Source organism: Eschrichtius robustus, chromosome 10 (genome assembly GCF_028021215.1).
Source record: "Eschrichtius robustus isolate mEscRob2 chromosome 10, mEscRob2.pri, whole genome shotgun sequence".
Lineage (NCBI taxonomy): Eukaryota > Metazoa > Chordata > Mammalia > Artiodactyla > Eschrichtiidae > Eschrichtius > Eschrichtius robustus.
In genome coordinates, this window is record NC_090833.1 from 26473678 (window position 1) to 26484651 (window position 10974).

The 10974-nt window shown below is 39.5% G+C and overlaps 1 pseudogene; it reads right to left on the reverse strand.

Moving 5' to 3' along the window:
- Window positions 1–8839: 8839 nt before the first annotated feature.
- On the reverse strand, window positions 8840–9629 carry LOC137770104 (large ribosomal subunit protein uL30 pseudogene; annotated as a pseudogene).
- Window positions 9630–10974: the final 1345 nt, after the last annotated feature.

The window sequence follows — 10974 nt, forward strand, 5'->3', positions numbered from 1 at the left end:
ATCTCCAAGAAAGATGCTCATACTCCGTTTGGCTGACTTTCGTTTCAGATATCATGAAACTAATGGTCCAATCTTTAATAAAGTGAATGATTGCCTTATAAATAATGTATAACATATAAAGGCAAAAATGCTTGTTCTCTAGATCTGTTTATTCAGCAGCTAAGATCTATATCCTGGGCCACTTTCTCTTTTTCCCATTAAAAAATCTATTTCATTGAAAAAATACAACATCCTTCTGATGTAAGTTCTGATGTAATTTTTCAGAAATGTGAAACGATGAAAATAGAGAACTCCTCCACCAAGGCCTTGCAAACCAGCTGGTTAATATTTATCTGAAAGAACAAAAGAGGATATAAAGTGAGATTGTATATTTGGGGTGGGCTGGAGTCAGGAGGTGTGGATTCTAGTTCCCTGTTTGTCACTAACTGGCTGTGTTACCTTGGGTAAGTTACTACTAAACTCCTCTGACCTAGACTGACCCCATCCGAAAACTGTGCTTGACCTAGAGGATCATCAAATTCCCGTCTTGGTCTCTGGTGAAAACATATAGTAGTCCCCGAGGGCTGGAAGCTCTTCAGAATTCATTTTTTATGACCTGTTGCCCCAAATGAGTACCGAATGCCCACTGTGCTGCTTAGAGCTTTTTCTGGTGCTTTTCTTAAACCATCGCCAAGGAAAGAGATTCTGCAAGTTGCCTTCGTAACTCAGTCCACTGTTTAGCACCCCCTCCCATCTACTGGAGTTCTTCCTTTTACACTGAACGTTGTAGAATGCTTTAAAGAACCCCCCCCCCACCCCACACACATACACACACACTCACATACACACACACACACTCCTGACTGCAGAGGACTATTCAGATGCAACAGGTGCAGTGAGTTATAGATCTTACAAAGGACACAAAGAAGCACCCAGTCGGCAGGAACAGCGGTTGCCAAGAATTTAATTCATCAGTACAAATCCAAATTTACAAAGAACTAATCCCACATAATGGATAAAGGACAAAAAAGGAGGATTAATGGGGGAAAAGGGAGTTTCTGAAAATTCACATCTCAAGCCTGCTAAACTCCTTATTTGGCCTGCTTCATTTTCCTTCTTTTCCCAGCAGACTTTATTTTTCTTAAGAAAAATAAAGTTGACTGTGATGAATAGTTGCAACCTAAGAACATGTATGTGCTCAACTGCTCTGAAGTTGGTCTGAATGTGTCTGGGTGTGGAATGGCTCTTGTGTTGGGAATGTGGAAGATCGCAGTTGGAAATAATGAATCCCTTCCTCAGGACTTGCATGGCCCTTGCAGAGTCAGGGCAAAAAGCTGTTTCTTCTCAAATGAAAGGAAACCTTCTTTCTCTCAGCTGTGGAAAGAATATTCTTCCCGTGACAATCCAAGATGAGATGTTGGCCACCCAACATCTGAGGGGTTCAAATTCATCAGGCCTTTCTTCCAACTCCTATTAACTGCTCATTTCCATTTCCAGCATTTCTCCTAACTCTGCTCTCCACTGCTCACTTTCTAGTTGCAGTTGCTTCCCATCTAAAGCACCAGTGCAACTTCTGTGGCTTATCCCCATCATGTATTTCATTTTTCTCTTATGAAGCATCTTGCCCATGAAGACCAGGACAATCTTCCTAAAATAAAATTCTGATTAGATATTAGGTAATTCTACTGTCAAAGGCACCTGCTTTTTTGTTTTGCTTACTTTTAAACCCTCTCCCTGAGTTTCAGTGATGGAAACCCATGGCATCTGCATAAGCTTATTTTCCACTAGTCCCTGCACATGCCTCATGACGGCTAAAATGGAATTTTGGTTACTGGATACATGTACACACACACAGTGAAGCTCTGGTGTTCCAGTCAGAAAGCCTGGGTGTGAAATTTGCTTTCATCTCTTACTAGCTGAATGGCCTTGTGTGAGTTCCTTAACCGAGCCTCGGTTTTCAAATACGTTAAAAAATGGTCTTAGTGCAGCCAGTGTGACGAGATTTTTGAGAAGGTTGAGGTCAATTGGTTTCTATTCTTTGAAGCCCTTTCTGATCTCCTCAACACCCAAGCATTCCTCCTCTCAGCCTCTGCCTTGTCCAGAACTTCCACCCATCTCTGAACAGATTGTGTTCCAATTATCTGATAATAACAACTAACATTCCTGAACACTTAATTTTCATGTGTCAGGCATGATGATAAACACTTTACATATATCTTTTCCCATATAATCCTATCCACCTAGCCCTATGAGGTAGGGATGATTATCATCCAGTTTACAACTCTTTGAAGGTAAAGAACATGTCAAATTCTCTTGTATCCCTTTTGCCAAGCACTTGCTTGGCAAATGATGGATGCTTGCGGTTGGCAGAATTCTAAGATGGTCCCCAAGAATCCTGCCCCCTGGTGTCCATGCCTATATAATCTCCTCCACTTGAGTATGGGTGGGAACTGTTAATATGATGGATATTATATACCTATTAATATGATGGATGTCACCTCTATGATTAGGTTACATTATGGGGTAAAAGTGAAGGGATTTTAATGGTCTCATGACTCCCTAGCCTGCAGGGTAGATTTGTGAAGCATTTGTCTACAGTTGATAGTTGAAATAACGGTGGAGCTGAGCTTGACAAGAGAAAGACTGTAAAGGGAGAAGAGGAATAGAGACAGAGCACTGACCATCACATCTACTCTGGTGGAAAAGAAGAAGCATTCCTGAACATAAAGAAATAGAGAAGCAGCCTGGAATAATGCATTAACCCAGAAATTAACAAAGTAGCATTTTAAAAGTTACAAATTACCCATCCCCCAGTGGACCCTAAATTCATATTGATTTTCCATCCTCTTTCTTTTTCTCTACTGTCATTCCGGGTAATGAAAGTAGTTTTTGAAGAATGTCATATTTTGCAAAGCATTTTTATGTGATCTTATGACAAGTTACTGAGGTAGGTATTATTATTATTATTACCATTTCATAAATGGTGTACTCCAAGTTATGGAGATATGAGATAGCTTGCCAAAAACTCAGCCACCTAATTTATGATTAAATCAGGATTCACATCCAACTGTCTGTCTCCTAATGCTCTGTTTTTCTTTCTTTTTAAAAAATTTTTTTATTTATTTATTTTTTGGCTGCACTGGGTCTTTGTTGCTGCGCGCGGGCTCTCTCTAGTTGCGGCGAGCGGGGGCTACTCTTCACTGCTGTGTGCAGGCTTCTCATTGCGGTGGCTTCTCGTTGTGGAGCACGGGCTCTAGTTGTGGCTCGCGGGCTCAGAGCTGCAACGAGATTTAAGAATTCCCTTTCCTAAAATGATCAAGTAGGGTTGTAGGTATCTGGATAAAATATTGCACACAACAGTGGAAGTGGGATGAGGAGATTAAATGCCCGAAGGCTGGTAAAAGAGAATTAGAGGAGAACATTCCAGGCCTCCCCAGATTCTTTTTTTTTTTAAATTTTTTTGGGCTGCGTTTGGGTGTTCATTGCTGTGCGTGGGCTTTCTCTAGTTGTGGGGAGCGGGGGCTACTCTTCGTTGTGGTGCACGCGCTTCTCGTTGCAGTGGCTTCTCTTGTTGAGGAGCATGGGCTCTAGGCACGTGGGCTTCAGTAGTTGTGGCTCGTGGGCTCTAGAGCACAGGCTCAGTAGTTGTGGCGCACGGGCTTAGTTGCTCCGCGGCATGTGGGATCTTCCCGGACCAGGGCTTGAACCCGTGTCCCCTACACTGGCAGGCGGATTCTTATCCACTGCACCACCAGGGAAGTCCCCTCCCCAGATTCTCCAACTTGCAAGTCAATCAACTTCTCAGAAAGCTGGAGATGCCATACTTGCCCCTCATGGCTTCAATGTCCTATAAAAGACATTACAGAGCTAACATTTACTCATCTATTGTAGAAAATTGAGTAAAAGCTTTTCCATTTCCAAATCATGCGTGGGTTATCAGCAAATTGCCTTTTCTGCTGTTGACAATTCTGTGTTTAACCCAAGAGGCTTTTGCTTTTCTTGTTAGGGACACATAATAATAATAATAGTATGATCAAGATGATGATGAGGATAATGATGGACATTGAATGCTAAGGCATTGTGCTGCATGGTTTACAGATTTGATTTCATTTAATCATCACAACAATTCTGAGAAATTTTTATCTCCATTTTGCAAATGAGGAAACTGAGGCTTGGGAAAGTTCAATGATATATTACAGAATACAGAGCTAGAGAGAGTAGAACAAAGTTTTGGGTAGACATCTGACTCCACAGCCCTCTGACCCACTAAGCTATATAGCCACTGAGGTATCTGACCACTGAGCTATATGACCCCTGAGCTATATGCCAAAATGCTGCTCCACACAGGTGGTTTGGGGTACAGGAGTAAGCATATTCCTGATCTAACTGTTTCACTTTGCATCTTTTCCTTCCTTCCTTCCTTCCTTCCTTCCTTCCTTCCTTCCTTCCTTCCTTCCTTCCTTCCTTCCTTCCTTCCTTCCATGAGCTGTCAGTAACAGTAGGTAAAAAAAACACTATTAGGGCTTTAAAAGGACATGTGATACAGAGTCTGACATCTTGTCTCTGTGTCTTAATAACTATGGGAACTTGATCAGTTTAGTTCAAGTGATGGTTATTGAACACACACTGTGCGCCAGATGCGGTATTAGGTCCCTGCTTCCATGAAGCTTAGAGGGAAGACAGGTGTTGAGTAATCAGATATGAGTGGGTGTTAAAGATAGGTGCTCTGGAAACATCCAGCAAGGAGATCTCCTCTAGTCACTGAATGGTTTGACCAACCTTAGTTTACCTAACTAAAGAGTGGAGATGGTTCTGCTCTCCTCATTTCATAAAAACCAAAGTATTGTGTATGAGTGTATCATCTAAAATGTAAACATGTGAATGTGAATTATCCTATTATCTGGAACTGTTATCGTGAGATTGATAAGGTCCCTGTCAGTTATTAATCTTCCCATTCCATACTACTTGTCTGTAGGCATCATACCCCCAATTTGTGGTTTTAAGAAATAAATTCTTAGAGGGTGTATATTCAAACCTACACATTAGCCAGGCTGTGAACATTAGGCAGCTTAAGGACTTTGCAACTAATTTGTTCATGAAATACATGAACAATAGAAATATATTAGCATTCAGTACCTTGAATTCACAAAAATGCTGAATAATTGATTGGGTGGGAAAGATAGGGATTTATACCTAGACATAGAGTCAATTGGAAGATTACCAAAAAAATATAGCTATGACCCTTTATTGATACAGTTGGTGGGAGATTTTACTTTTTTCTCCCCTCTTCTGTTTTCTTCCAATCGTTTTAAGTGTTTGGCTCAAGGAAAGGAAATAGTTCCATTTACCCAAAAACTTATGCATTTCCCATAAATTCTGTAGTCATGATCTTGAAGTGAAATCTCAAAACTGAATTTCTAAGAGGATCAGTTGGAAACTGATGCTTGATGTAGGGAAGGAAAAGCTTTTACTCAATTATCTACAATAACAGCAGGGGAAATGCTGAAAATTACTGACACAGTAAATGGATTTTTGCATAAATGTTCTCTGTTTTCAAGTTTACCTTAGTGTGAAAGACTTTTATTATGAAGCGGTCCCTCTAGCTCATCTCTTGTTTTTCAAAGAATAGAAGATCGATTTTTTTTTTTGTCAGAGACAATGGACAAACCACCATGGTGGACTGTTTAGTCTTAAACATCTGGCAGCTCCCAAGATTTGATTTTTCACAGGTGACAATGTTTGGTGGCTTGGACACAGGATAATGTGATCTTAAGTGGAGTGGATATCTCTTTCTATTTTTTTTGCTTTTTAAAAAACAGCTTTGTTGAGATATAACTTATATACACAAAGTTCAACTGTTGAAAGTATAATTCACTGGCCTTTAGTATATGTACAGAGTCGTGCAGCCATTGTCATAGTCTAAATTTAGGACATTTTCATCACCTCAAAAAGAAATCCCTTTAGTAGTCACTCACATTCCCTCCAACTCTGCCAGCCCCTTTCAACCACTAAACTTTCTGTCTCTATAGATTTGTCTATAGTGGACAATACATATAAAGTGTATCATACAACATACATGGTCTTTTGTGATTGACTTCTTTTACTTAGCATACTGTTTTTTGAGGTTCATCTGTGTTGAAACATGTAGCAGTACTTTATTCCCTTCCATTGCTGAATAATATTTGATTGTATGGATATGCCACATTTTGTTTATCCAAAGTCCTACTTTTTTTTTTTTTTTTTTTTGGCAATCCATTGTTTTATTAAAGACCAATGCTGGACTTGAAACTAGATCTCAATTTAGGGTCCTTTTACAGCATCCCACTGCCTCTTTTGTACTAAAAGAACTGGAATCAGCACTTGCTTAAAGTCCTACTTTTTAAAAAATTGAAGTATAGTTGATTTATAGTGTTGTGTTAGTTTCAGGTGTACGACAAAGTGATTCAGTTGTATATATTCTTTCAGAATATATATTCAGAATATTTTCAGAAATAACTTTCTGAATATGTATTCAGAAAAAATATTTCAGAATTTCAGATTCTATTCCATTACAGGTTATTACAAGATACTGAATATAGTTCCCTGTGCTATACAGTAGGTCCTTGTTGCTTATCCATTTTGTATACAGTAGTGTGCATCTGTTAATCCCAAACTTCTAATTTATCCCTCCCCCCTCTTTCTCCTTAGGTAACCATAAGGTTGTTTTCTATGTCCGTGAGTCTATTCTGTTTTGTAAATAAGTTCATTTGTATCATTTTTTAAGATTCCACATATAAGTGACATATGATATTTACCTTTCTCTGTAAAGTCCTACTTTTTATTTATTTATTTATTATTTATTACCTCTTTGCAACCCTTGCCTCTGTTGGTGATTCCTTGGAAATCCTTCTTCCCTTGATTTCTGCAATACCACTTTTGATTTTCCTTCTATTCCTCTGGCCCTTTCACCTCAGACTCCTTCATGGGATTCCCTCTTTCCACTCACTTTTTAGCCATTGATTCTCCTTGGACAGGTCCACTCTTCAGACTCAGCAACAGGGAGCCCTGGCCTGAACAGCATCCTTTAGAAAGTCCCATGTGTCATACCCTCCCAATATGTTTATTGAAGGACACAAGGACACCTCTACCATTTGGTATCCAGTGCTCAGCAGGGGCATACCGTGTCTCATAACCTTAACCAATTACTCTCATGACTAACACTGTTTAAGCCCCAGGGAAATCCTTCCCTACATCTTTCAACCATGGCTTCTAAGCAAAAGACCTCTAAGTTCAAGTCCCATAATGGTGTGTGGGTTATGCTGCTGAGGAAGCCAGAGATGGGCACTGCTTTGGAGTATGGGGAGGATCTGAGTGGCAAAAGTGCTTAGATAAGAGGAAAGGCAAATTAATTAATGTGTCAGACCTTTCCTCTCAGATAACATGAATGCAATACATTCTTATATAATGAAGTATTGTATCTCCAAAGTACCAAGTGTCCATTTTCTTGCTTTTCTTCACTTTCTGATACAGAGTTCTAGAAATATTCTTGAATTAATGTGAAATTTACAGTAGCATCACACAGAAGCAGGGAAACATTTTGTACTGTTAACTCATATTTCTCTTAAATTTGTATATATGCAGGTTTAGGTGTAATGAGTGTGAAGTATGACACTGAATTTTTATATTGCTCTATAGATCTAGATACTACTCTCAGAGATAATGAAGTTAAAATATTCTGGAATATTGTTTGTATATTCTGTATATTACAGTGTTTGAACATAACATGTAAAATTAACAATTCATTTCTGAATTGAAGCATTACTTTAACAATTTTTTGGACATTTCCAATTGCTACTGCCTCAGTTTTCTATTTTGGCACTACTGTGAAAAGAACATGAATTATATGAGAATCTTGATTATAAAAACATAATTTGTGATTTTTTTGAAGTGAAGACAAGAAAATAAATTTCAGGGAACAAATTGATAATAACTCATGAAGTGTGTATGAATTTTTTGCACACTGTTTGCACACTGTTGGCCTACCAACAGAACATGCAGACCTTTAAAATAATAATTGAGCTGTCAGCTTATTAATATTTTGCCAAATTTTAGTCATCTAAAACCATTATTTTACACATTTAAAGCTGTATTATTACAAAGATATAATCTTATTTTATTTATTTTTAAAATACATTTATTTATTTATTTATTTTTGGCTGCGTTGGGTCTTCGTTGCTGCGCGGGGGCTTTCTCTAGTTGCGGTGAGCGGGGGCTGCTCTTCGTTGTGGTGCGTGGGCTTCTCATTGCAGTGGTTTCTCTTGTTGCAGAGCATGGACTCTAGGCGCACGGTCTTCAGTAGTTGCAGCACGCGGGCTCAGTAGTTGTGGCTCACGGGCTCTAGAGCACAGGCTCAGTAGCTGTGGTGCATGGGCGTAGTTGCTCCGTGGCATGTGGGATCTTCCCGGACCAGGGCTCAAACCCGTGTTCCCTGCATTGGCAGGCGGATTCTTAACCACTGCGCCACCAGGGAAGTCCCACAAAGATATAATTTTAAAAGTAGCAGGATCAAACATTTTCACAGCCTGTTAATTTGATGTTTAACTTTCAAGTGTTTAACCATATGCATGGGGACTTCCATTGGTACTCTTGCCCAAGACCCCATAAATGTAGACTGTCCTCAGGGATTTTCATGAGGATGCCTCTTTTTTCACTTTATATCCTTTCTCTGGGTGATATCCATTTCTACCTCTCTGTACCACCTATTTGCTGTGGAACTCAATTTTCTTTTTCCTATCGAGATTTTTCTCTTGAGCTTCAGATGTGTATATCTTTTTCTTTTTTTTAACATCTTTTTTTTTTTTCAATTTGAAAGCAGTCACTGTTTATTAACTGACCAGATTACAAAAATAATCATGGTAGATACCTTAGTTCATCCTTCTAATAAGTCTGTTGATCTGGTCTTCCCTGTTGCCAGCATCTCCACCTTCTACAAAATGGGTAGTCTTTTTCTTCATTCCACCTCGTGGAGAAGACAATTTGAAGGGCCACAGGAAGTTGTTTGCTTCTTTGAAACGTTTTCCAACAGTATAGATCTCATGAATCAGATCCTCCATGCAGATAATACCGTATTTGCCAAGACATCGAGCAATCAACACGTTATCCGTCAGGGCAATTCGCTTCTTGTTGATTTTGCCATAACCACGCTTGTAGATCAGTTCATTTACTGACTTCAGGTTTGGGTACCCCCATGCAATGTATGGTTCCACAATTCTCAGCATGTTAATTGAAGCCTTGTTGAGCTTCACAAAGGTGCCATTGAAAATCTGACGGAGGCGAAGAAGCTGCAACACCTTTCGAACCTTCGGGCTCACACCATTGATATCTCTGATCCTGATGACAAATGCCAATTTGGGTTCCGCGGGTACGTAGAAGTTGCCAGCTTTTCTTGCCATCCTAGCCATGCGAATCTCCGTTCTGTACATCTGCCGGTATTCCTTGTGATAGTGCTTGGCTTTTTCATAGATAAGCCTCCTCCTTGCCTTTCGAAGCAACTTCTGGGCAAATTTCTTTCTCAGGCACTTGATCTTAAGCTCTGCGAAATTCTTTCGCTTTTTCTTAAGGGTTTCTGGCACAGCAGGAACCTTCTTTTTCTTCTCTTCAGCGCCCTCCATGGTTCCAGCCGGGAAAGAGGCTTTAACATCTTTATTGGAATATAATTGTTTTACCATGTTGTTTTAGTTTCTGCTGTATAACAAAGTGAATCAGCTATATGTATACATATATCCCCATATCCCTTCCCTCTTGTGTCTCCCTCCCACCCTCCCTATCCCACCCCTCTTGGTGGTCACAAAGCACTGAGCTGATCTTCCTGTGTGATGCAGCTGCTTCCCACTAGCTGTCTATTTTACATTTGGTAGTGTATATATGTCAGTGCTACTCTCTCACTTCATCCCAGCTTACCCTTCCCCCTCCCCATGTCTTCAAATCCATTCTCTATATCTGCGTCTCTATTCCTGTCCTGCCCCTAGGTTCATTGGAACCTTTTTTAGATTCCATATATATGTGTTAGCATACAGTATTTGTTTTTCTCTTTCTGACTTACTTCATCTGCATGACAGACTCTAGGTCCATCCGCCTCACTACAAATAACTCAATTTCATTTCTTTTTATGGCTGAGTAATATTCCATTGTGTATATATGCCACATCTTCTTTATCCATTCATCTGTCGATGGATACTTAGGTTGCTTCCATGTCCTGGCTATTGTAAATAATGCTGCAATGAACATTGTGGTACATGACTCTTTTTGAATTATAGTTTTCTCAGGGTATATGCCCAGGAGTGGGATTGCTGGGTCATATGGTAGTACTATTTTTAGTTTCTTGAGGAACGTCCATACTGTTCTCCATAGTGCCTGTATCAATTTACATTCCCACCAACAGTGCAAGAGGGTTCCCTTTTCTCCACACCCTCTCCAGCATTTATTGTTTGTAGATTTTTTGATGATGGCCATTCTGACCGGTGTCAGGTGATACCTCACTGCAGTTTTGATTTGCATTTCTCTAATGATTAGTGATGTTGAGCATCCTTTCACGTGTTTGTTGGCAATCTGTATATCATCTTTGGAGAAGTGTCTATTTAGGTCTTCTGCCCATTTTTGGATTGGATTGTTTGTTTTTTTGATATTGAGCTGCATGAGTTGCTTGTATATTTTGGAGATTAATCCTTTGTCAGGTGCTTCGTTTGCAAATATTTTCACCCATTCTGAGGGTTATCTTTTCGTCTTGTTTATGGTTTCCTTTGCTGTGCAAAAGCTTTTAAGTTTCATTAGGTCCCAATTGTTTATTTTTGTTTTTATTTCCATTTCTCTAGGAGGTGGGTCAAAAAGGATCTTGCTGTGATTTATGTCATAGAGTGTTCTTCCTATGTTTTCCTCTAAGTGTTTTATAGTGTCTGGCCTTACATTTGGGTCTTTAATCCATTTTGAGTTTATTTTTGTGTATGGTGTTAGGAAGTG